This window comes from Opisthocomus hoazin, chromosome 7 (genome assembly GCF_030867145.1).
Source record: "Opisthocomus hoazin isolate bOpiHoa1 chromosome 7, bOpiHoa1.hap1, whole genome shotgun sequence".
Classification (NCBI taxonomy): domain Eukaryota; kingdom Metazoa; phylum Chordata; class Aves; order Opisthocomiformes; family Opisthocomidae; genus Opisthocomus; species Opisthocomus hoazin.
In genome coordinates, this window is record NC_134420.1 from 12,066,387 (window position 1) to 12,093,157 (window position 26,771).

Below are 26,771 nucleotides of genomic sequence, written 5' to 3' on the forward strand. Positions count from 1 at the left end.
ACCATTAGAAAATAGATTCTTCAAAAGAATACGTTATGTTTTAATGTTCATAAAAATGCTTTTCAGTAGCTGAATATGAGTCAAAGCCATTGGATGCCATTTGGCTTTTATTTTACTGCAAATAAGATGTATTGACACCCCAAACTTTTATTAAAAGTTTCCGACCATTATGTAATGCAAATGTGTCAAAAGAAAACTTACTCTGAAATGGCTAAGTAGACATGTGGCCAAAATGTCATTAATACTTCTGCTCAGAAACATAATTGAAGGGACATATGTTGTACTGTGAATAGCAAATTTTCTACTAATAAAGGAAAGGATTTATTAGAAGTCTTTGTACCAGATTCCCCTTTCTGCTAGAATAGATGTGGAATAAACTTGAAGCAGAAAAATGTCAGAAAAACATGAACTATTGGTTGCAGAGATTTTATATTGGCATGTTTGAGATTAGTATCTGTTCCATTTGGTATATATAAATTTTTAATAGCAATATATGTGGTGACTACAATACATGTTACCTAGTCCTAAGCATTGTCTATTATATTGGTTTACCTGGAAATTAGCACAATAAATATTTTTTATGCTTTATGCAATATTACTAAGAAGAAATTTGGTAATGTTCCATCATTTGGAGGTTGAGGAGAATAAGTAAAACGTAAAAGCAGTAGTATTAAGGTAAAGTGTGTTTAAGGACAGGCTGTTAATGTAAAAAAAAATCTAAATCATATAAAAGATTCTAATTCAAGAGAGTTGAAAGGAGAGCTGTCCTGAGAGTAAAATTTTGTGATTTGCTCAAGCAAAGGACTTGATATTTATTTACGACATAGGCTACTTCAAAACCTGTTTTCAGATACAACAGGAGATTGTTTTAACAGAGGAAAGCAGGGTAAAATGCTCTGAGTAACAGTTTGGCTTGTTTACTTCAGAAGAACTTGTATAAAGTAAATTGTCTTTATTAAGTTCTCAGAACTTTGGGCTATTTATCTGGGAATAATCCATAGCAAATTAAGCAAAACAGAAGGCTGTGGAAGAGCTTTTGAGGAAATATGAGATGTTATTTGATACAGCAGCATTAAGCCTTCCTAACAGACTAACTTCTTTATGGTACATACCTTTCTGTGTCAGAGCCATAAAAAGAGACATCATTTGAAGGTTATACATGATATTTTATATATTAAAATTATATGTCATAAAATTATATATTAAGTATGTATAATTCATCACACTTGAGACGTGAAAGATTGCAGATACATACATTCAGTTGCATAGTGGAAGATGACGTATAAAACAGAAGGAAGAAGAGATCAACTGTGAATAACAGTAAATTGGCAGATGATGGAGAAGAAGGTGAAGGGTCTTAGAACAACAAAAAAGGTAAATTAAAAGTCATAGAAGAGTTTGCAGATAAAAATGCAACCAGGAGAAAGGCAGGATGAAGGCAGAAGTGTCTGCATGGAAAGAGTGGACAGAATATATGGGAATACATGATGGATAAAAGTGGGGTTTTTTGAGAATGTTAGGAATCTGGGTAAAGGTGTAAAGAAACAGGAAGATTTAGGAAGCTTTCAATCTTTAAAATGTAAACTTAACTGAAAGAAGTCTTAACATCCCAAAATTGACATAGGCCATTTAGGACTCCATACTAGCAGATTGTTTTGGGCAGATTCTTTTGCTCAGTTTGTGTGCAGGCCTATGTGAAAACAACTATTAAGGAATCGCAGGAGGGTTCTCAGCAGATTTGGAGTAGGAATAGAAGTTGTACATTTGAATGCCATGGTTTAATTGTTTATGGTTCGGCTGTTGCAGAAGTCCTAGATGATAAAAATACCTGTCACTGAAAGATACTTGCAATTGATTTTCTTGTAGGTGACAAAAGTGAGATAAAACATCTGACAGTGTCCTAACGTGTCAGTTGAAGTAGGCTAAAAAAAGAATGTGCCTTACCATGTCCTAGGGGCAGTTGTTTCTTTGTTTCTTTCTCAAGTCCCTGTGCAAGAGTAAAAGTCGAAAAGCAGAAATGACTTGGAGTATTTGCACCAGGAGTGCTCAGCAGTAGGTGCACATGGAAGGAGTAGTCAGAGGAGAAAAGGGTATTTGTTTCTTGCACCAAGTATGAAAGGGTGTATTTGTTAGTTTCCGTCATTATCAATAGCAAGCTTAAGTGGACAGATATTTCGGAAAGTGAAGGGCGGAAGTAGAGCTATTCAGAGACAAAGGGTACTAGAAACAGGGCATGGAGGAAAATCAGAAGAACAGTTTGGAATAGAAGAAATAGGGTAGCTAAGTGATACATGAATTGTTAAGGAATGATGAATTAGAAAATATGGGTAAGAGGCAAGAGGGTGGGAATGGGAATCACAAAATTGATGGAAATGGAAAGAAGAGAAAAACAGAATGGTCGTGGAATGGTGAATGTAAATGAAAACTATAGGGAGTTAAGGCACAAAAGGGAGAGAATAAGCAAAGATGTTATAATTATTCTATGTGAAAATAAACAATATTATGCTCTGTGTGATCCCCAAAAGGACTGTCATAGAGCATAATTGCATGAAAATCTGTCTGCTTCAAGGAAAACCTGCTAGGATTTCACATCATGAAGACTTTTCCCCACCTGAAGTAGAAGAGGCCAGATAAATCCAGACAATGTCCATGAATTAAGAGAAGCAGCTATAATAAAGTACCATCAAATGGTTCCTGACTGCATACTTTCCTCTGCATGTTTGTAGATACCACTTCTGCTTCTGGCATCTTCCCCTGCTGTGTTTTGATTTCCAGGGAATCCATTCCTGTAGCGTAGCTGCAGGATGGCGCCTGGTTTTCCCCAGAACTAATCTCTGGTTAGTTCTGGTTAACTCTTTGCGTCTGCTGTCCCAGCTCCTGTTCTCTGGGATTCCCTGCTGGCATTTGTGTCTCAAGTACCCAACCACGTGGTTGTGTGCACTTTGAAATTGGTGGAAGGGGTTAGTTTTAGTACAGAAAGTGGAGCTAGTATAGAGCACCACAATCCTGACACAAGCCGAACACATATTTCTGTTTCAGTTTTTCAACTCCTATTAGCATATTTAACTAAGCAAATGTTATTAAAGCTAAAAGAAGATGTAGGCTCTGAAAACTCCTGCAAGATAGAGCTGTGCTACATATGCAGGAAGAGCTTTTGTAATTCCAGTCTCAGAGGGGTGAGCAGCGGAGCTGTATGCAACTGATGTGTATGGATGCGTGACCTTGATACTTGCATTGCCAACAACAAAAGTTTGCAGGCAGCGTGTTTTGTGGAGAATATGTGAAGTAAGATTGGAAGAACAAGGAACTGAGAAGCAGAAACCTCGGCTGTATTATAATATAAACAAGCACTAACACCTGCTGTGAGTCTAAAGCCTTTAATTGTGTTTTTCTGAAAGATAAAAACTCCCCAAACCATCCAGTATCTGAAATAACTTTCAGTATAACAGCACAGAGTAAGGAAATGCTATGCCTTTCATTTACAAATTGACTTTACGTTTTTGAGAGACATTGCTCAAAAGTATTAGGTCCATAATACAATATAGGTTTGTAACAATCTGTGTAACATGCTAATCCCCTGCTAGGAAATGAACTGGCATAAGAGGACTGTAACACCCTTATAATTTCTCTTGAATGATTAACATGGAGTGGTGAAAGATATGTATGGTATTAGCTTAGAGATTGCTGGATGAAATCTCCAATACCTTTTACAATGGTATTTGCATGGAATAACCTGAAATTCTGTCTTAATGGTGACATATGGAGTTAAGATTTACTATCAGGGTCATGATCTAAGACATTTGATATTTATATTGAATATAAAGTGGATTTTTTTAACCATTTAATGTTTCTGGAGACACAGTTTTCATGTGGTTTCCATGTGTTTTCCATGTTACTCGGTTAGTTCAGCTGTGAAGTGTGCCACTCAATGGCATTGAAGTATGTTGTTCTGATACACAGATCAGATTTGTTCTATTTGCAGGTGAGGAAATATACCTTCTAATTGACCAGCCAGAAATTCAATGCTGGAACCAAAACCAAAATCAGTTCTTTCTAATTTGTGGCAAGAGGAATAAAGACTTTGTGGACTACATTCTGCCTTCATGGCAAATTTTGTCTTCTAACTATAGTTGAATAGGATGGTATTTGTTAAGCATTTGAAATGAACAGTGAAGGTTCTATGAAGGAAGTGCTATGTGGATTATATAAAGAGTTTAGGTTCCTAACTGTGGAGACAGTAGCTTAGCAAAGATGCTGTGAAAATTTCTTTTTGGTTCAGACCAGCTGTAGATCGGGCACCAAATACATTATTTAAACAGGCTATAAAAATGGAGCCTTACTGCATCTAAGCATTGTGATGATTCCAGCGAGCTCATGGAAACAAGTTATTTTTGGCAGGAAAGAAAGAAGCTAGGACTTGGGATCTGCATTAAGAACCTGATTTTCTGTTTATTTAGGGAATAGGAAATGAGAAGCAACATTACAACTCAGGATAAAGCTGGCATAAAACAATGAAGATAAAAAACTAAGATAAAACTGACCTCTCTTCAGGGGAAGAAATCAGGCTTATAGATGTGTCTGGATGGCTTAGTGGAGAAGAGATTGTATGGAAGTTTTTTTTATTTTGGATTGGATTGTTACCTGGAAAAGGCAAGCAGTAAGGTCTTGGTGGGGTTTTATTTAGCTCTCTTACCCGTATTTTCTGTATAACATCTTGTACTTTCTGAGGTCTTTTTTTAAAGCATCGTTCCAGATAGCATTTATAGTCCTGTCACCTAGTGTTTGGAAGCAGTGTGTGAAATTTTTATAGTAATGAAATGCCTCTTGTTAATTTAAAATATGATGATAATTAAGTTTATAGATTTCCAATATTCTGTGCTATTGAATGTTCTTAAGCTACTCCATTAGTAAGGATGAAAGCACTGTGATTCTGTGATGTATGCAATGTTTTCACTGCTATTTCAGCACCAGTACTGAATTTGTAACCAGAAGAACTGAAGTTAGGAAGTTAACTTTGAAGCAGAGCAAAAAGCTAAGGAACATAACATTTGAAAATGGATCTTGACAAATTCAAGGAAAGAGTTATGTGACTGGCTAGGATATTCTTGAATATTTTAAATGGATTAGAAAGAGTTGTTAAACTGAGTGTCTTTTGTTTTTAGTCAATTACCCATTAGTTGAGCATTGCCACTAATTACCTGAAGGATCAAAGAAGGATTCTTTCCCCTGTCTCTCCCTCATGCATTCTTATTTTTTCCATACTTACGTTTGTTGTTTCTTTGTTTTATCTTTGCTGGGAAATAAAGATGGGAGTCTGAACATGCTATACTGTCATTCCTGTAGGAAATTTTCAGGATCTGGCTTATGTTTTCCTTTCGTGCTTGACAATGCCTTCTGGCTTGCAGTTGCTAGATTTGCGAGGAGTAAGGAATTCTGTTCTCCTCCCACCTTCTCATCCTTGTTTATGCTGGCAGAGGCTGTTGGGAGTTTTATTTTTCTGTGCTCTTCTGTTTTATTGAGTAAATTTCACTTCCTGGGTTTAGTTCAACTGCTTCACTCTAACTCTCTGACAATGCAAGACCTATAGTCCTGCTAAATATGCTTGCTCTTTATTTCTGTGTGATGTCTGAAGGTTTATTTTTTCCATCTTTAATGTAAAAGTTATACATTACAGGCTTTGAGTGTTTCTTCCACTGCTGTGTATGTATGGGCAGAATGGATGTTGATTATAAATTTGAATTTAACATCTACTACATGTGTTTAGGACTTCAAGGAAAACTCAACTCAGTGATCAAAGTAGTCCCTGCCATCATCTGCACCCCTTTTCTGCTAGGAAATGTCTCTGCCGCAGTCATACAGGCAGCAAAATCAATATTGTGCTTTAATCCTGGATGTATTTAAAATTTTGCTTTGAAAAATCTGTCATTTTGTAGTTTTTCTTTGCTATGCAATACTGTAGGGTGTACACCCTCAATCTGGTTTATATGATTGCACCAGTAATAGAATCAAACTGTTTAAAGTCAGATTTCGCAGTAAAGGAACTAGAGTTCCAGGGAGAAAATATATGAGGATCAGTGATCTTGAAAGCCTTCTGGGCAACAGTTTTAAAATCTATTAATCCTAACATTTTTACTTTTCATGAAGATCAAAGCACTTCTAGCCTTTCAAATACCTTTCTGTGTGATTTAGAAAGCAAAGATTAATATGCAAATGTGAAGGCTTTGAACTAATTGAGTATGAATTACTTTCTGAATATGCTACTGTTGAGATGTTTGAACATTAAGGACATTGAACATTACATGATTGATTAAAAATGGCTCATTAGTTAAAACAAGGGATTGCATGACTATTGATGAATGACTTAAAGTCATATTAATTTATTAACAGTCTCTGTCAGTATGAAGTTAATTTTTGAGCTGGAAGGTGATATTAGGGCATTGGATAGGAGGCTGCAGAACATTATGGTGGGGTAATACCAGCTCTGCCAGTGTTGCTACGTTCAAGCATAGTGCAATTAGGCGGGGGGGGGAAGCAACTGTTTTTTTGTGCTCTGCTTTCAGCAATTCTATTTACATTTTTATGCTTTGCATTAATTTTCTTATAAAAGTTATTAACAGTACAATCTGTTAAACTTCTAATCTGCAGATGTGCATGTTCAGGGAGTGTGCTGAGACAGTGAGTAGGAGAGACCACGTCTGTCATGCAGCTCTGAACAGGACACAAAGGTGGACTTATTCTTGCATGATGTGAAATCATAACTTTGCTCTGGCTTCCCACAGCCACCATGCAGAACCTGGAAGCTGAGGAGAACCTATGGTGCAGCACTAAAAATGTCTCTGTTCCAAAACCTAAATGAGAGAATGAGGCTCGGTAGATTGCCAGCTAATGAGAGCCTGGTGCTTAGTAAAATGGGTCTGTAGTGACTGTGATACTTGTTCACTAAAAATAATAAACATCTATGTGTTCCCAGACTGAGGAAACAGGACAAAATGAGCAGAAATAACCAATGCTGCAGATCAGGTATAACTGATTTCACTGCAGTTAGGTCACAGAGTAATTTCTGTTGAGAGGGATGCCTGGAATCTAAGAATTAGCAAGCTCCTCTCTAATGAACTGGCAGAGTTAAGGAGGGAGCTAGAAGTATGTGTGATTGTAGTGTGATCTAGTGTGAAGACAACTGCCAGTCACTGGCTAGCATGCAAGTGGCCCAGAGGGGCCATCTTAACGAAAATTATATTTACACAGGATGCTTCAGAGCAGTGTTATATTTGCAAAGAGAAGACTATTCTATTAGGTGAGTCAAATACGTTGGTGAGTGCCAGCAGGAAAGAAAGGAACTAGGGATATTCAAGACCTGAGGACCTGATGAGCAGCCAAAAGGGAAGAGCCCATTTAGATGAGAAGCAGTAGCACAAACTAACACCAGCACTGACAGAAGTTTAGGACCAAATTCTTGGCTCTCATGTGAGTGCACAGGCATGTGGTGTGAGAGAAGAGACAGCAGAAACAACAGTGTTGAATACTTGCTGAAATGGTGGAAGGGCAAAGCAGAACTGCCATCCTACTGCCTGGGAGCATGGAGTCCACCTGAGAGAGAGCACAGAGAGATAGAAGTTGCTTTCTGCAGTCTCATTGGAAGAGATGGATTAGGGATGGGAGAGAGTCAAATATTTCTCAGCCATTTCCCTGGCAAACTAGAGAAGTTTTTATTTGACTTACCTACAGAAAAACCATACCTGAGCATTAATAGATGCATTACTTCAAACATGCTTGAACTAGAATCACTACAATACATTTTGAAAGTACATCTTGCAGCAAGTATAGATTCTGTGTATAGATGCAGAAAAGGATGCAGTTCTTGAACCTGTTTTATTGCTTTCATCTTTGACGATGGGACATTAGAAAGAAATGTGATATCATAGAAATATTTTTTGTAATAAATGACTGTATCATAAGTATTTATAAGGTAAAGCTGAAAGAGAAGTATAGATTCAGAGCAAGAAGACTCATCAATGTGTACCAGATATTTAATGCATACTGTGATGCGACAGACATTTTTCTTGTTTCCTATTTTGAAATATATGAATAAAATAACATATGCTGAATCAGGTAAGAATAAACTGCTAGTGCTATACAGCTGTCCTTGCTGAAGGATAACCTTTATTGCATGTAATTACATTTACAGTTGTATTACATTAGAGCTGTATACTAATGGGATGATTTGGTCATAAATCCAAAAGCCATATCGAGGCTATTAAAATGTTGAAGATGTCTTGTGTAAGTCTCCCTGGTGCACTTTCTGGTCACCATCTGGAAGGAAGCCAACTAGATGCAGATCAGCTTTTGTGGGAATAAAAGCCTAATCTGTGTAGGGGTCACACTCCAATGTACAATATCTATGGATTTATCTATGAATTTATTATTTTTAACCTGCCTACTGCTGCTTTTGGCCTCATTGTGTGTACTAGCTCAAGTGGAAAATCAAGTGACAGATTAATACTATGCGTTTGCAAAACCCCTTTGAGAGGAGCAAACATTGTTGCCCATAAATTTAAACCTTTGAAGATGTTAAATGGATGAAGGTGAAACAAATATTATTGTGCTTATCAACATATTACTGCACTTTACAGGTCTTGATGTTCTTCCCCCTTGAAGTAAATTGCAAGGCTTCTCTTAACAATCAGAGCAGGCTTGACCTATTTCTGATCTATATAGGGGCTACACAGAGAGCTCTTCAGTGTTTCAATCAAGTAGAGAAAGATAAAATAATAAAAAAACCCTAAAATCACCACAAACACCCTACATGCTATTTCCAAAGCATGGTACTGAAGTCTGTTTTAGAATTGAAAGGGAACTAGGGAGAGGGTTGTTGATATTCTGTTTATTCCAAGCTGACCTTGGTGCACTGTTACCATGGCAAACAACTTCTGTCTGGATTGTGGTGGTTTTGTGCACTTGCTAAAGTTAACACTGTTACTGAGTGAATTACTTCAGAGTTTCTGGCTGAACTGCAGAATTCTGGCACTAAAGTTTCAGTTCCTGAATGGTTGGTCCTGATAAAGCAGTTTAAGGTGGTGTCCAATCCTTAAATAATCATCATCTGGAAGGTGTGAAATGTACCAAATACAGGAAATGGAAAAGAACCTCTGGCATTCCATGAGATTTTTGAGTGTTCCTGACTGAGTGTTTGCCAAGGCTCATTCAAAATAAATTGGATGGGTTACTTTTTAATAGTTCATGGGCAGTGACCCATATAAGAAAAACTTCTTAAGAACATCATCAGTGTTTGGTTTAAAATTCAAGTACTTCACTTGCATTACTTATCTTAAAGAATTTTTGGAAAGGGACCTGCTACAAACAGATTATTAAGGACATTGTAAATTTATATTTGCTGCCTTCTTGCTATCAGTTAACTCTTTCGAGTGGGACAGACAATCTGGTAAGGTTTGAGCTTCTCGCCTTGGAGAGAGGAACCACGATATGAGCTGAAGGGCATTGATCCACAAAGATGCAATTAAATGTGGAAGACAGGGGCTGTCCGTACAAGGATGAAACCTGGAAGCAATGAACTATAATGTTTATCTGTTCTAGAACTGGGAGCAGGCTGACAGAACAAAAACCTAATTTGGAAAATGGCTGGTCGCATCTCAGATTCCGGGTTAATGTACAGACCTTAATCCCTAAAAGAAATCTGGAAGACAGCCCTGAAGCCAGCTATCCAGGCTGGATGGATATCCAGCCTGTAAATGCTGTGGGTTTGCGAATAGTAGTGAACTTCATAGAGCTGTTTGGTTTTGTTTTATTGGTGGTGGATATTTACTGTCCTTACAGATGAAAGAATAATAAATATGTCATCCTATTCATTATGCAAATGATATGTATCACTTGGGCTTGGAGAAGCACTGGATTTGAGACAGATCTGTGGAAGAATGTACTTTGTCTCACTGTGCTGCCTTTGGTCTCACCTGCCCCCATGGAAGTGTGGAAAAAAAGAGTTCTGACACATGTTTTTACGACTCAGGTTGGAAATGGATTAATGACAGGCTGCTGTAATTGGGTCTTTAGGACTTGAATGTGGGAGGAAAACAAGCAACATTTTGTCACCAAATTTCATGGCTAGATAGGCTCTTGGTATGATGAGGAAGCAGATATGTAAGTGAAATCACAGAATCATAAAATGGTTTGGGTTGGAAGGGACCTTAAAGATCATCTGGTTCCAACCTCCCTGCCATGGGTAGGGACACCTTCCCCTAGACCAGGTTGCTCAAAGCTCCATCCAACCTGGCCTGGAACACTGCCAGGGAGAGGGCAGCCACAGCTTCTCTGGGCAACCTGTTCTAGTGCCTCACCACCCTCATCATAAAGAATTTCTTCCTTCTATCTAATCTGAATCTGCCCTCTTTTAGTTTAAAGCCATTACCCCTTGTCCTATCACTACAGGCCCTTGCAAAAAGTCCCTCTCTAGCTTTCTTGCAGGCTCACTTCAAGTACTGGAAGGCTGCCATAAGGTCTCCCTGGAGCCTTCTCCAGGCTGAACAGCCCCAACTCTCTCAGCCTTTCCTCGTACATCCTCATTGTATATAGCATTGTCTGGACAGGTGGCTCTTTAATTGTATTTCCTACAGGCAAGGAAGTCCTGAATTCAGATTTTCATATCTTTATATAATATAGAATGGTGTAGATTTTTTTCTTACTCTTTTAGGCAAAAAGTGCGCATGTTCTCCCAGAGTAAAATATTTAGGATGTTATAAATAACTTTTCAGCAATGCATAGCTGTTTGCTTTAAAATGGAACTATGCGAGAAATCAATGTTGACTTGGAATTACAGCCAGTATGGTAATGAAAGAAAGCCCCATTAGATACAAGTAAGTTGCAAATTGAGGTTGTTTTCAATTAAATAATGATCTCCCTGGCTGATCTGAGGAAAGGGGCTTGTCAGTCAGTCAAGTAGGAAGAAGGACTTTTAAACAAACAGAAACTAACATATATGTTAAATTATGAATTCATTCCATACATACATAGCAGTGAATCCCCGCTAGTAGACAGCTGTCAAGATTGCCTAGAAAACTTTAGTTGTAAGGAAGTCTCTATAGGCTCAATTTCCTTTTTTTTTACTACATTTATTTTAATTGGGATTGTTCTCCTGCTCTTCTTCTACTTTTGAGAAAGCTGTAAGTAATTCTTTTTGTGTAAATTCCATCAATACATCAGTTTATCACAATGCTTGTGTTTGTCAAATATACTTCTAATTAACTGCAAGTTATTCAGATGCTAAATAGGTGCATGTATTGGACAGCTTCCAGATCAGTTTTGACTTTCTTAACTAGAGCCTTACAACAGACTAGGCATAAGTCATATTTGAAAGAAGATTGAGCCACTGTATCACTCGAGTTTTAGTAAATGAGTATTTTTACCTGAAGGAGATGTAGGAGAATCAAAATGCATCACAAACCTCTGTGAACCAAGAGAGTGTTTTGCCCCCTCTGTATAATCCTGGTTGTGTTCTGCTGTTGAGTTTTAAGCCAAAGTTTTGCTGCCGCTGGGTTACCTCTGAGAGATTTGACCAGGGATCTGTATAACTGTAGAGCATCTGGTCTGTTTCTTTACCTTCCTTAATTAAAATCAGATCTGTTTGTTGGAAAACATTGTGGAAAACCTAGAGGCACCAAATGAGAGCCTCTAACACTCACTGCAACCTCTGGAAACTTTGAAGCCCAAAGTGAAAATCTCTGCAGCAATGGTGAAGCAGAGAATCAAAGAATAGCAAACCTGTCACCCTGACAGGTCAGTAATTTGCAAGTAGATATAAATTCTCTTATTGTACCAACTGGTTCCAGTAAAGTGTTTTGTTTTTCAAATAGCTATTTATCCCATGATGTGGTTGATCAAATATATCAGTCAAATAGCTACTCAAACAAGAAGTACTTAGCTGTTCTTTTTCAGTAACTGTAGCTTCTGAAAAATTTCTATTCTGTCTACCTTTTTACCCAAGTATGACATCATATTAATGGTAAAAAATTTTCTTGAATGAGAGCGCTGCAAAACTGTCTTGAGTGTATACTATGGGGTCCGTAAGCCATTAGTGAATAGAACATAAATTTGGCTTCCTACTAAAACATAATTCTCCGTAACTGTAGAATTGCTGATATAAGTTTGCCAGCCTTGACTTCTCACTACCTCGCTATTTATGGAGTCACTTATGCCTCCAAACAGTGTTTAAAATGCTACTGAATCAGAACACCTGCTTGGCCACACCGATGGTAGCATGGAGGCAAGTAACTTCATAGGTGTGACAATGCAGCATGGGGCTGTAATCCTTTTTTCAGTGAGGATATTACATTGTAGAATTGCCTTTGAATTACTGGACGATGGCTTAACGTTACCTCTTCTTTTTACAATATCATCAGACATTTGGCACTGGCTGGGAGTCCCCTGCAAGGCTGCTGTCTGTTCCAGTGGTTCTCCTGCGCAGCTGGCTGTAAATGGGATGTGATGTTCTTCGGTCACACACCTATTCTCTTGGCATTGAACACTATAGCTGAGAAGTGCAGGTTGAAGAGGAATTTTTCATTGCCAGAGGAAGCTCCAAAACAGAAAGAGGCAGAGCTAGGTGATTCACAGGAGTTTTTGTTTTGGTTTTGCTTTGTTTGGTTCATTAAATGGCTTCTGTCATCATGTGAGGATCCAATGTCAGAGTACTGCACTAGCTATTCCTGCTCAAGGTGGACCTCGCCTGGGATTAGTGTTCTCCTCATGATAGTTTGAAGTTCCAGACTTATGATTTATCTCTTTCCTTTAGACTTCCATTCTTTGAAAACTGATCATAAAGCAAGAACATTAATTGTGTAAAAATAGTGGTTGTGGAGTATTTGCTTAAATCAGTATCTGAACAGTAAAGCTGAGGGGTTGGTATGTCATGTGTTTGAGTGGTCACTTCAGTTTGAAGCAATTACGATATCACCGAGTATGACATAAATTGAGGTTATGGCTGAACTGTGGAGAGTTAGGGAGAAATTCAATTAAACTTAAAAAATTTTTTTTCTTTCTGCGTATGAATGTGGATATTCTTTCGATATTAACTAGATCTTCCATATTATAATAGTCAAGGATGACTGTTGCTAACCATTCATCTTTTGCTTCTTTTCATACAATATAATAATAAAAATTGCTAAAACTACATTTTAAATTATTCATGTGAGATTAGATGGCCAAACAGTTCTTATTCCTCTCTTGTGCCTGAGCTTCATACCCTGACAGAAAGACAGGTGGCCTAGAACTACTGTGATGAAGGAAGCATAATCAGGGGCGAGGAGTCACTTACAGTGAAATTAGACAAATAACCACGGTTCAAGGATATGCTGAAATGAACAGCATAGTTTGCATTATCTGTTGGCAGTTATTTTAAGATGCATAAAACACTGCGTTCGCAATGTCCTAATTTTGCAGGGATAGGCTGTGTAGACCATAAATCCTGTGCACACTATTGAAAGGGGTCAGAATCTGATTTACTGGTCTGAACCAAAGCTTGCTGAGGTCAACGGAAATCTCTCTGTTAAGCTTAGTAGGGTTTGGATCATATCTTAAAGAAACATATCTTAAAGAAAGTGCTGAGAGAGTGCGAAGATTAAATGACAGAAGTAAAAGTTTTACCAGGATATGTCCACTTCTTATATATCTATCACTAAAACAGGAAAAAAGTGTTTATAAGAGTGATAAACTATCTCTTACGGTTCTATTTTAACTTTATTTCAAAATACAATGAGCCTAATGAGTGAAGATGTGAGATTATTCATTACCTGCTGTTATACAATAAATGAAGTTGCATGTTTGCCCCAGGGATCTGCGTGAATAGTAGATTTGGGAAGACGTCCTCTGCAAGAATGTCCTTTCTAGTACAGAATGAACCACAAGTACTGTCGGAATTGTTTAGCCCATTGAATATAAAATCCTGTAGCTATCCTCTGGCTAAAAACACGGGATTACACTTTCTGCTGATGAAAATGCATGCTGCTCCACTGACAGTAGTGAGCTGTATCATCACATTCTGCAAATAACTTGGTCTGGTTTTATTTGCTGCTGATATTTAGTTGTAAAGGTCCCACTCGGGACTTGGGCATATTTGTCATACATGCTGAAGAAAACGAGTGGTACGATGAATGCAGTGAAAGGCACTGTACCAAATAATCATTAATGCTAGTCTGCATCAGCTTGCCTTACGAAAGAAAAGTGGTCCTTAAATCAAGCATCAGAAATAAGATCCTTTTAAAAGACAAAAAAATAGTCAATTTGGAGCTTGCTCTTTTGCAGCAAAATAGAAATTTTAATGCTCTTATAGTCTCAGGCCAAGACAGACTCTGGTAAGTATAATGGGACATAAGTGCATTTAGTTCTGCTGTTAGTAAGAGTAAATTGTATAGCTGTCAAATTGTGGCACGTCTATGAAGTGCTGAGTAAAACCATTGCTGGGAGTGATGAAATTAGTGTGCCAAAGGAGAGGGAAGAATGCAGATCCATCAAGTGAACCTGTTAGAATTTTGAAGCAAGTTTAAAACAGTACAGATGCCTTGACCATCTGCTGAGGAGTACGTGTGGACATAATTGCACAGAACAACTGTCATTTCATTTTTAAAAGAACCACCTCATTTTACAGGAAGTATGCACCAAGGGAAGCAGCTTCTCCTTCCCTCCAAAGCCCATGTCCTTGAAATAGCTGTATGTTCTTTGTTTAACACTCAGTTCCAAACAATCTGATTTATTCATGGCTCTTCTGTTGTGTGTAAGGATTTACATCTAGCCTGTCCTTTAGAAAATTTGGAGCCTCTTGCAGTTTAGCATGCCTGAGCTGTACATCAGAGTTTATCACAAAAGTACTGAGATACTCTTAACTGTAATGATGCTCTCAGGGCTTTGTTCTTGTATATTACTAGAACCTTTGGCAGAATTATATCTCTGCATCACGTGCCTGCTTGTCCATTATTTTTATTACAGAAAAAAGAGAGTGTGAGCTTAGATCATGGGCGTATTGCTGTCCCTTTCAGTGCATGTCAGAGCTGTAGAAGCCACAATGATGTATTTGTACATAGAAAAGTTTTAATAGAACCTAATGAAGGCAGTGGATATTTTCCTATGCTCAAGTATACCTTAATGGACAATTTTAAGTATTTAAATTCACAAGTGACCACAGTAAATTTCAACCACCATTGTAAAGGAGGGGTTTTTAACTCCAGTTTCCTAAGCACAGACAGGGTTTTAGGTAGAAGCTCAGTTTTATGTGGTAGGAATAAAAAGTAAATATCCCATGACTGGCCTCTGTCAAGTGATTAAATGTTTCTGAGCATGGAGCATTTACTGTGAATTGTTCCCAGTTGCTGCATTTTTCATAGTGCCTTTGCTTATTTGTGATTTGTATAGTGAAAAAACTAGAGATGTGGATAAGTAGGTAAAATAGTATTGTTTGTCTCATACGGACCTTTTTTTGCATCTACGGTTTACATTTCTGTTACTTTAGTGATGACTTTTGGTCTCTATTTTTCTTTCTTTTGGGATAGAGCATGTTTTTGCAGAGAGAGATGTTTTTCAAAAGCAGATCAATTGTAAGCATAGGAAATCAATAAAAAAAATGGTTAGAGAAAAAAATGATACAGCTGGAAAAATGTCTGGGCGCACCCCAAGAGATATGTTTAGAGTTGTTTTTTTTTTTTTACTGTCTTAGCAGTTTTTGCCAGTGTTGCTTTAGCTTTAAGCCATATGATTTTATCAACATGACTTTAGCTTACTAAAATAGAAATATAGATAGATAGATAGATAGATACATACATACATAAATTCTAAAATCATCAAATCATTTCTCCCAAGATTCAAAAGTGAGTCAAGAAGCCAGTGACCTAAGGCTCCTTTTTTTTCTATAGTTTTCCTTATGATGTTTTTGTAGGCATTGTCTTTTTGCAGCTGGCCTTTAAAAAGTTGAATTATTTAAATCCTTCTGAAACAATGAAAACTGATTTAAATATTGTATGCATGATATTAGTATTGCTTTGATTGATTTTAGTGAATTAATATTTTCTGTAATGTGCTAAAGGAAGAGAAACAGTGAATGCAGAAAAAATTATAGTCAGACTTGTTTTCCATGCAGATACATAATCCACATAATACCAGTGATGTGGGCCCTTGTAACATAAGGCTAGTTCCAATATTTGAGCTTTCTGTTCTGAGTTTTTTTTTCAATGACAGCACTCTTTTAGGAAGGAAAGGAGCAATGTTTGCTTCCTTTGCGCTGTATTTGTGGCTGCATTGCCAATGTGAAATAGCATGGCTCTTGGTCACTTCTGCTGGTCTTTGTCCTCAGATCTGTGGGATGCAACAGGTAAGCTTTTAAGGTATAGGCAGTTTTTTACCATGTGAATGAAGCTTTCTGTTTCTCCAAAACCTTTCCAACCATGAAAACCTTCCAGTAGGAGTCTGGAAAGTCAAAGTAAGCCATTGCAATTCCCACAGAAGACAGTACAGAAATGAGAAAAATGCAGAAGAAAAATCACTACTGGCTCCCCAGTAAAGCCAATATACATTGATTCAGCCACTTGAATACCTGGCTGTCACTTTATGCACCTTTGTTGAACATGCAGATCTGCAAATTCCACACTGAGCACTGCTTAACTGTGAGGATATGTTTTCTTTGTGATTGTTCCCAAGGCACTTGAAGTGCGTCAGAAGTGTTGGCATGCTCACTCATGAGCTCTGGTCGTTCCTGCTGGGGATATTTAAAAGGTTATTTTTCACAGCTCTTCACCAGAAGCTGCTGGGAGCCTGTGCAGCTCAGGTGGCAGAAGGGCCATGTGTGTGCTTCTGGGCTGCTGCCGTTCCTAGCCTGAATAGTTAAGTTAGACCACCATTGGTGATCTGATATATTAAAATATTGGTCTGAGAGCTGCAACAGTTGGGAGGTCAAATTTTCACAGCCCCTGTGAAACAGAAGTGATGTAGAGATTGTAGTTCCCAATTATGTCAGCTAAAACAGAAGGACTGCAAATTGGTGCCACAGATCAAAAATATTTCTTTTGAGCATCAGAGCAAGATTCATGAAGAGCTGTTCTCTTAAGGAAGCTCAGTCCATGAATTCTTAAGGAGACTGGAGTGCTGAGAGCTGGGGCTTTGCTGCTTGAGGTATTATGCTGTATGAACAGATGCTCAGACTGGTACAAGTTTGGAGATAGCTTGTGACTGTCCCTCCTCTTGAGGGAGTCAAATGTAGTGTAAGTAACTGACTTGAATATTGTGAATATTTTATTCTCTGAATTTAGAAGTTGGATGCACTGACACTGTTACTGCTGAGGAAATTAAAGAATGAGTAAAATGGAGAACCCTTAGTGATATGATGTGTACAGAGCACTGTGGAAACAAAGGGTCCCTATGGGACGACCCATGTAATGCATCCTCTGTGAACTTTTCAGAGGAAATGGAATTAGTATGAAGCCATTTTAGGAAAAAAAAAATTTTAAAAATTAATTGTAATGTGCGTCATCCTTTGCAAATCAATAAAACGTAGAAAAACTTGCATGTAGGGTCTGTTGTGTCATACTTGTACATAGTAATGTGTTAAATGAAGCTAAAATAATCTACAAAGATGTCTGACAGATATTTAATCTTATTTAACATTAAGAAAAATTGTAGAAGGAAGAGCAAAAATCTTTTTATATTAAAATTCTTGAGACAAATTTGCTTACATGTACAAACAGTCTCTGGGATCTTGGGGGAGAAATAGTTTGAATCCTCCCTCTTTTAATTTTTTGCTTTCTACATCTCCGTTCTTCTATTCATATGTACTCATGCCTTAAAGATCATCTGTATGCCATTTAAAACTGGTCATTTAGATGCAGGTGAATTACTGTAGTACAGAGATGTTTGGAATTTTTGTTAAGCGTTGAAAGAGGCTGGGTAAGGATCTTGATTTATCAATTATGTTGCAAATATTTTTGTGAAAATGGGAAATTTTCAAAAGGTTTTACTAAAAACAGTTTTCCCCGTTCTTAAACAGCTCCAAATACCACTTGTAGTTCACAACATACCTAGGGTTATAAGGTAATGTATTTGATGCTTGAAATAGTCTCTGTTGCCATGTGCAGAGCCAGATGCAGCTCCAGTCTAAATGGGAAAATATGTACCCACATCAGTATCTTAGCTGTGAGCACAGGCTGCATGTCTTGATGGGAAGGAAGAGAATGGGCAGTTTGCTTGTAACACCCTCTGGTAAGTTTCTGCCTGATGGTATCAGTCATGGGCCAGGTTAAAGATACGTCTTCATTTCTGACTTCCAGATTGCATCTATTTTTTTTAAATAATTAGGCAGTTAGTTTATATTTTATAGCTTTTTTTCATTTACTTTCTTTCCGGAAACCCTTTCCAATGCCAAAATGAGCTCACTTATGCTTTCAGTCCTCATTCTTTAGATTCCTAGAGTACTATCTTTATTACAAAACAGAAAATATACTCTGGAAAGGTCTGCTCTGATTCTTAGCAGCAAAGATCTCTTACGCAGACTGTATTTCAACTGCTTAATAAGGGCTTTTTATACCATCTCTGGAACATTATTTGCTGGTCACCCTTGGAGATACTGCACCAACTGGACTGTAATTCAAATATCATACATAAATCGTGTTTGTGGTTCTAAGATACATCTTGTTAATTCTTCCATTCCCGGTACAGAAGCAAGGAGGAAGTCTTTGATTCTGATCCAACATAATTAAAAATCTTTCATTAGTCACTGTCTAGAATGATTTCAGTTTTCTTTGTACTGCTGATGGTGACCAAAATTTGTGTCAAGACTTGCCTTTTTTCCCCTCTCCTGGTTAAAACTGTATTTAAAGACCATGTTTAATATGTCAGTGTGTTCTGTATTTATAGCTATTAACTATGGCATCATTCCAAGTTTTATTTTAGGACAACTTTTGTTGAGTTTCTGTGTTGTGCTGGTTTTTTTTTTCCCCAGTGTGATGGGGGCTTCTCTTCCTCTGCTGCTGTTGTCTTATTTTAAGCTTTCTATAAAAGTTCAGAAGATGTATCTTTATCATTAAGGTGATTATCTGAAATTGTTGAATAACTGCATCTCTTAATGTTTAGAAGCTAAAGCTGCTCATCAGGCTCTTTGGTCTAAACCTTTCTCTTCTCATGTTGGTCTTTTACGAAATGATACCTTGCTTTTCCAATTGTTTCTAGTATTTTGGTATTTCACTGGGATGATTGTTTTTATTTTTTTAATCCCAGATTTTCCAGGAGGTAAAGATGGCCTATTTTTATCTAAAATATATACCAGAAACTTGCTGATGAGGTTGTGGTATGTATATTTGTGCCTTCCCACAGGGATTATTTTTGAGCTAGAGGTTTCCAGATCAAGTTACAGAATAGGCTCCAGATGGTCTGCAATCCTTCTTTAACAATCTATAGCTAATTAAGCATTCAGCAAAAACTACTCTGTTTTTAAAACTGAGCACAGTCTTTCAGAAAAGCAGCGTATTGATCTTTACCTTTACTTTCTATAATTTATATCTTTTGTTTCATTACTTAGTGTTTTTTATTGCTGGTCCTTGCATCTGTTTTAATAGTCTATTCTCCTGTGGTGCAGGGCCTCCTAGGCACCTTGTATTTTACTTTTCAGTCAATAAAAGAAATGAATAATACCTTTGTGGGCTATAGCTTTTTGGTTTTCTAAGTTACAGTGAAGGGGAGAAGAGTAAGATTGTGCTGTGCCCTACATTTGCAGCAATCTCTACTGACCAATCGATACCATGGAACAAGAGAAAGGGAGGTGGATCTGTGCATCATGCTAGTGAAAGTGCATTCATTTACTTCCATGGGCCTGATTTTAGGGTAAAATATAATCAAGCTAAATGCTGGCTTGGACTAAGCAGTGTCTTTTTTGTATCTGAATGTGAACAGTACAGTAAGTACAGATAGTCTTTCTGACTGCCTGTGGGCATAAACACTTGCACTCATCTCTAAGGAGAGCAGATTCTTCTCCTTAATGAACACGATCAAACCAGGGTTCCCAATGAGATTTTTCTGTCACACAGTCAAATCAGGATTAAGTATTATCCATTTATTATTAAACAGTGGAAGCTGTTAAACAATTAATATTATTTATTCCACTCTGGAAGCATTGTTATAGAAGTGTTTTCTCATTGCTCTAGACCCGAGGGGCCACAACATTGTGGGAATATTTTTATAATGCAAAAATAGGTAAATATCAGTAAAAGTTAATAAACATTTTCTGCTTCTTACATGCCCAAGGATTGTTCATAGCACTATCGTTATTCTAACTCCTTGATCAAAGTTGGACTCAGATTAACTCTGGATCTGATTCAATAAAACATTATCAGGCTTCTGTTACAGCAAAACATGTTTATTATATATTTTGCTGATTAGAAGCCAGTATATTCTTCCATTTTTAAGCTTCAGAAACAGATACTGATCCATATTATCCTGCAGTTTTTCTACAGGAACGGTTAGGTGAGTCAAGAAAATAGCTACTGAATGTCTTTACAATGAAGCAGTAACACGCAAAAGCCTGTGGAGTGATTGGTACATAGCGCGCTGCTTCGGAAAACTCAAGTCTCTTCATGATATTTTCTGAACTTTGAAACATGGTATGCTCTGGGAATAACACTATAGTTTGGGAACAAGATGGGTACGCGATCATCCCTCTAAACATTACCTTAAGGCATTTTAGTAACATTCAGAAATTTTCTCACTACCAAGATTTCTGTTCAGTAAGTATCTGATACCAGTATGAACTATTTCTGCTGGACCGGTATCTGGTGTTGCGATAGAAAATAGTACAGAAGGACACTACCATGTCCAGAAAATCTTTGACACCAAGACAATATTGCATCACTGCCACTGATGTTAATGGTGGCATCAGCAGAGAGAGACAGCCTTAAATCAAAATAAAGGAGAGAAATTTTGAGATTTGTCTCTTTTGGAATGTTCCTGGGACACCTGAAAAACCTCTAGAAATATCAATAGGTTCCTGCTGCAGCTGCCTTTTTGCAAAAGTGCTTAAAGATGTATTTAATTCTGAACACAATATTACTGCTGGCTTCCGTTGTACTGCCTGCCTTTCTGAAGTTAAGGACGTGTATCTGTGTTTTAAAGAAGTGAGCCTTAAAGAAAAATCCTGTGCAAGTCGCTGAGATAGGTAGGTGCTGTCTTGAAAATATTTTTCTTTCGCAGTTGATAACTGGACATAAATTGACCATAGCAGTGCAGGGCATAAAGGTTTTACTGGGAGACTTTCTATTGACCTGGGGGTTCAGAGGCTACATGCTGTTCTGGGACTTCTTCCACGTTTGACTGTGAGAGCGTATTTATTCAACTGGAAGAAAAGAGAAGTTTGAGAGTGACTGGAGGCAAATTCAGATGTATTGAAATATGCATTGTATTGTTTTCAGAGTAACTGAATACAAGCTGGACTTGATACAGGTTTCTGGACTGTTCAACTTCTGACATTGCAGTTGAGTTGCTTTTTAATTAGAAATTTAATGTACGTAACATCTTAACACTAGTTGGGTGAGATCTGAAAATGTATGGCTTTTTAGCCTACAGCAAATTTTAATCACGGATCTCTGGAACAAATTCTGTTGTAAATAAAACATTGCAGTGATATATTATGATGGCAGAAATCTTTTTGCTGTGGCATTGCAGTACTGAAAATTAAATAATATTTTGTTTTTAATAAAATAGGTTTTCTCCCTACTCAAAAGAAATGTGTGAAGAACTTCCCATTGGTTCACAGAGCATAGTCAGTGAATGGCTGTCCGGGATATGAAGTGCTGGAAAAGCATTCTGGGTATAGGCAAGCAAGGCAGGCTTCTCGATTAATCTCTGGATGTTAGGGATCCAGTGTCCAGGACTTACTGCATCAAACACATGGTAAACATCGAGGAAGGACAGAGCAGAGAAACAGCAGTACAATGTATTAGGTTGATTGTAATTGTCTTTAGGAATCAGAAAGGGGTGTTAAGGGCAGGCAGAAAGGAGGAATTACATTTTTGTAATCTGTCTTCTTTCTGTCAAGGCCATACATGTCAAGAAAAAACATGATATTCAGGGGATTTGTGGGAGAAGAACAGAAACGGAGGCATCTCTAGATCTCCAGGTCCCAGGCAGGCCAGAGATAAAGCCAGGAGAACTAAAACAACAGCTTTTGAAATAAAAAGGAGAGAGAAAAAGTTCTGAGGCTGCCACTGAGACGTCTGCTTCAACATGCTGCATTGCTTATCCAGTCCAGACCTAATTTATTATTCATATTGATTGTAAAAGTAAACCAGTGTCCTGTATGCCTACGCATGTGTAATAACTGATTTCCAAATAAAGGCTTGCTCTTTTCTGTACACCTGCGGGTGTAAGTATACACTTCAGGTGTACAGTGATGGATGATGTCCCAATTTAGAAATGGGATGTCTCCAGTATTTATCCCTTATTAAAGCAGGCTTATAAGGGAGATGGAGACAGACTTTTTAGCAGGGCCTGTTGCAGCAGGACAAGGGGTAATGGTTTTAAACTAAAGGAGGGTGGATTCAGACTACATATAAGGAAGAGATTTTGTATGATGAGGGTGGTGAAACACTGGCGCAGGTTGCCAGGAGAAGTGGTAGATGCCCCATCCCTGGAAACATTCAAGGCCAGGTTGGAGGGGGCTCTGAGCAACCTGATCTAGCTGAAGGTGTCCCTGCTCACTGCAGGGGGGTTGGACTAGATGACCTTTAAACGTCGCTTCCAACCTAAACTATTGCGTGATTGTATGAAAGTGTATAGTTGCTGGAAAAGTTGGTTGGCTGTGCCAGCAATGTAAATGCTTAGCTGTAAGTTAAGGATTTTAAGAGTTGGCCCTTAACTACTGTGAACCTGCAGGTATTCTGCATGACGGAAGTTCTACTGTAGTGTGAGTGAGAAGAAGATATGTCTCCAAAACAAAATAAATCTATATGGAAATACCTGCAGCTGTAACTCAGGTGAGTTTCAGTAAGGTAAGCACATGCAAAAGGAAACAACAGAAACACAAGTTCTTGGATAAGTGCTTAAATGAGTTGTGCTTGCCAGAAGTCATTAATTGCACAAGAATTTAGTATCAGGTGGTCTACATTTGCTTCATGTTTATATTTGTATTATGTTTATGTGCAACTGAAAAGGCCTTAGTATTAATTTGTAATGTGTAATGCTAATGAGTCGTATAAGAAAAAATATTATACATTTACATTGTGTTGGTTAACGTGATTCTGAAGGTGGAAAAAGATCTTGGGAATTACTGGTAAAAATTGCATTCAGGGATGTTTGTTAGTAAAACTTCCCTTCCTGTGGGTGCTGAAATATTGCTGTATGGGCTGGGGTATTCCAGTAAATCAGTAAGAAGCTTACTGTTGTGTGATGTACTTGCAGTGAATCTTGTCATCTGTAAATCCAAGTTCTTTTATTTAAAGGTCAGAACTGCCAGGAAGCATTGGTGCACCTGGTATTAACTTTCATTATTTCCATTGGCATTGAAAGAGAAGATACAAATCATCAAGTGTTTCCAAAATTAGGTACAGTATTACAATCTCTCCGAGGTCCTTCAGTCTGTCCTATGAGTCATTTCTTTTTGTGTGCGTTTCTGTTCACATTAGTACAGATAGAACCTGTACTTGTATTCCATTGCTGATGAGATTTAGAAATTGAATTAAGCAGAAAGTGTGCATTTCAGTCTGGGCACCTTCATCATTTTAGCCCTGTCATTAGGGGAGTGGCAGTTTTGCAGAACTCCCTCTGACAGATCATCAGATAAATGCTGCTCACCCACAGTGGGGCTGAGCTGTTTTAACTTAACTGTAACTTCATCCCAGTGATTAAAATTATGTCCTTCTCGCTGAGCAGAAAAAGGCTTAATAACAGGGTGGTTGAAAACATTGTGCAGATACAATGCATAGAAAGAACAGAAATTATAAATAAAATGAATGAGGAATATTTCCTACACCTTTCTTTTTGTTTAGCTTCTTTAATCATGTTGGGGAAGTCTCTTCCCAGTATCATCCTGCACTGCTGTTTGTGGAAACAGACACATAAATCTGTGAAACTCGCATGACCCATGTTTTCACTGGGAACCTGCACTCTAACCAAAGGCATTTGAACCACAGTTATCACCTGGGTCATGCATTGTCTGTCTGAATTTTCTAAAAATGATCAGTTTACTGCTCTGTGTGGGACTGAGAAGAGCTAGCTGCTACCAAAGTGATGGCATTTAAAGGTGGAAACCAGGGAGGCTCTGTAGTGGCTTTTCTTCTTTCCAGTTTTAATCATCAGTAAATTTCACTCTTATGAATGAAGTTAGGTTGCTGTTGAAAGTTGTAGCTTGTTTTCTGCTTCAGTAGACTTCAATTTTTAATACTGTTCCTATAGTGCTTAAACACCCAAAGTTAACATCTGTGTAAATCCTAATGTAGTATCTGGTATGGCATGAGACACTTCTGAAATCACCAGTGTTGTAATTCACGTGTATAGCAACTAATAGATAATAAATGTATGGTTTTAGCTGGGTATGTTAATTTTAATAAATATTAAGTCAAAGCTTGATGACTATATAAATAGTAAAAGGAGCATCACCAGTGCTACTTTGCAGGTTAATATCACACAGATCAGGAGAAAGTTTTTCATAAAGAAGTCATTCTTTTTGCACACTATCCACATGATTATGTGGTGTGTTTTGGTTTGATTGTGGGTGTTTTGGACTACAGTAGGCAAAATTGGAGGTACATAATGGTCTTCATAATGTTGTTGGTCTACGAAGGCATAAGCACTCTGTTATTGATCCATGGAAACATGCTGTTCTGTATTTTTTGTTAATACTGAGATAATGATGATATGAGGTGGCCTGCCAGGTATTTTAGGGCTAGTAGTAAACATCACAGAAATATTACTGTAGAGGATGTGAATACCAGCGTCTAAGTGGGTTGTCCTGTAACACGTATGACCAAGTGATTCTGACAGATGTATAAAACACTCTTGTGAGGCTTATGGGGCAGGAAGCTGATCAGCATTTGAACTATTTATATAATCACTAGAACTAGAATTGTTTTCTCTGGGTCTCTTAAATGTAGAAGCAACAGCTCTGATGTTTCTAGGAAGTGTACCTCTACCCTGTATGCCTAGAACAACTGTGTAGTAAATGAACAGTAAGCCCAAAAGGTTTCACACTGAAATGAATATGGACATGGTATAACCAAAGTATGTGGATGTCCAGGATCTCTGAGGCATATGTTCTCCACTGAGTATTCTTACTGTCTAGTACCCTTTGATAAACAGTACATCTTCAGCTTGTCCAGAAATCGGCAAAACACAGTTACTCCTCTCACTCTAGATAAGACTGGGGAAAATGCATATGTTGACTTTTCCCAACAATATCCCTTCTGCAGCTGTTAAAAAAGAAAAGCCCAACACCCCCAACCCTGTCTTTTTACAGTAGTTTCATATAACTTAATAATTCTTATTTTTCCCTGTAGGCTTTAACACCTATTCAGCTTTTATGAGCCAAATAGTTGACCATAAAACTGAGCTCAAGTTGCTGAACTTTGTTTGCCCTAAATGTGACTTCACTGATTATGACTGAGGTGAATGTTTTCTGCCTCCGAGAATGTTAAATTAGTTCTGAGCTTGCTCAAGAAATGCTCACTGGGAGGATCGCAAATATTTCAGTCTGACTTTCTTGTCTTCTTCCCAATTGTATTTAGGGAAATGTTTCTAAAAGTGGTTGCCTATGAGATGGAAAAATTTATGCATATTTGCAAAGGTGGGGCTTTTACAAACAGTGCTAGATTGAATCTCAAGAGTTTAGTTTCTGATTTGAGTGAAGTATTGTATGGATTCCTTCTAAACATAGGTCTGTATGCAAAGAACTTTTCTCAGAATTGTTTCTCTCTGTTTATGCATCCCAGGTCTTCTTGCAGAGATCTTGAAATACTGTATTGTCTGTAGGGTATTAAACTTCTGTAAATGCTTTGGGTCATCTATGTATGAAGAATGAAGACTTGACTTGCAAGAAAATCACAAGCAAATTGTTTCAATAGTCAACTAACCTTGCATTTTATCTGCAATCTGAGTAAGTTTAGCCTTGTCTCTGAGCATACCTCTTGGTACATACATACGTCTTTGAACTAGATTCTTGGTCTCGGCCTACTAACCGTGGGTATGTATTTGTATGTTAAGATCAAATAACCTCTAAAATTTGCATTGGCTGAAACAAACAGACCAAACAACTTTAGCTGGTTGTTTTCCAGGCGTTGAAGAACTCCACATTGTCAATATTTAGAGGTGCATTGATGGAGCACTCTGTCAGATCTCCCTGTATGTAACGGTAATACATCAATTACGTTGCATACTTTTGTATGGTCTGAAGTGCACAGTAAGTTACAGTTCTTTTAAAAATATGTTCTAATACATTATCTTAAAAATCTAAAACCTCGACCATGTAAAACTCATAGTTCCAGCAGTTGTGGGGTTTTCATTTGTTTGTTTGTTTTTTATATCTAGATTGCCTTTCTCTTCCCTGCAGTTAAGAGTATAAATCAACCCCTGGTATTGGTAATACTCCTACAGTGGAAGGGGATTTTTTAAAGACACCTATAATCTTAAATGGCTAAACAAAGTAGAAAAAAGTTGTAATGAAAAAAATTACCCTTTAGCTAAGACCTTTCCATACTGAGCTTTAGCCTGGAGCATGTTTTTATAGCTGAGTTATAAACCTGTAAAACAAT

At 37.6% G+C, this 26,771-nt stretch overlaps 1 long non-coding RNA gene across 2 annotated transcripts in view; it reads left to right on the top strand.

Annotated features, from left to right (window-relative positions):
* The window catches only part of LOC142362100 (uncharacterized), a 107,192-nt gene that overhangs the window by 22,864 nt on the left and 57,557 nt on the right, over positions 1-26,771 (top strand). For both annotated transcript variants that reach the window (XR_012764671.1, XR_012764670.1), the window contains exon 2: positions 22,903-23,003. This is a non-coding gene — a long non-coding RNA (uncharacterized LOC142362100). The remainder of the gene's footprint in view (positions 1-22,902; positions 23,004-26,771) is intronic.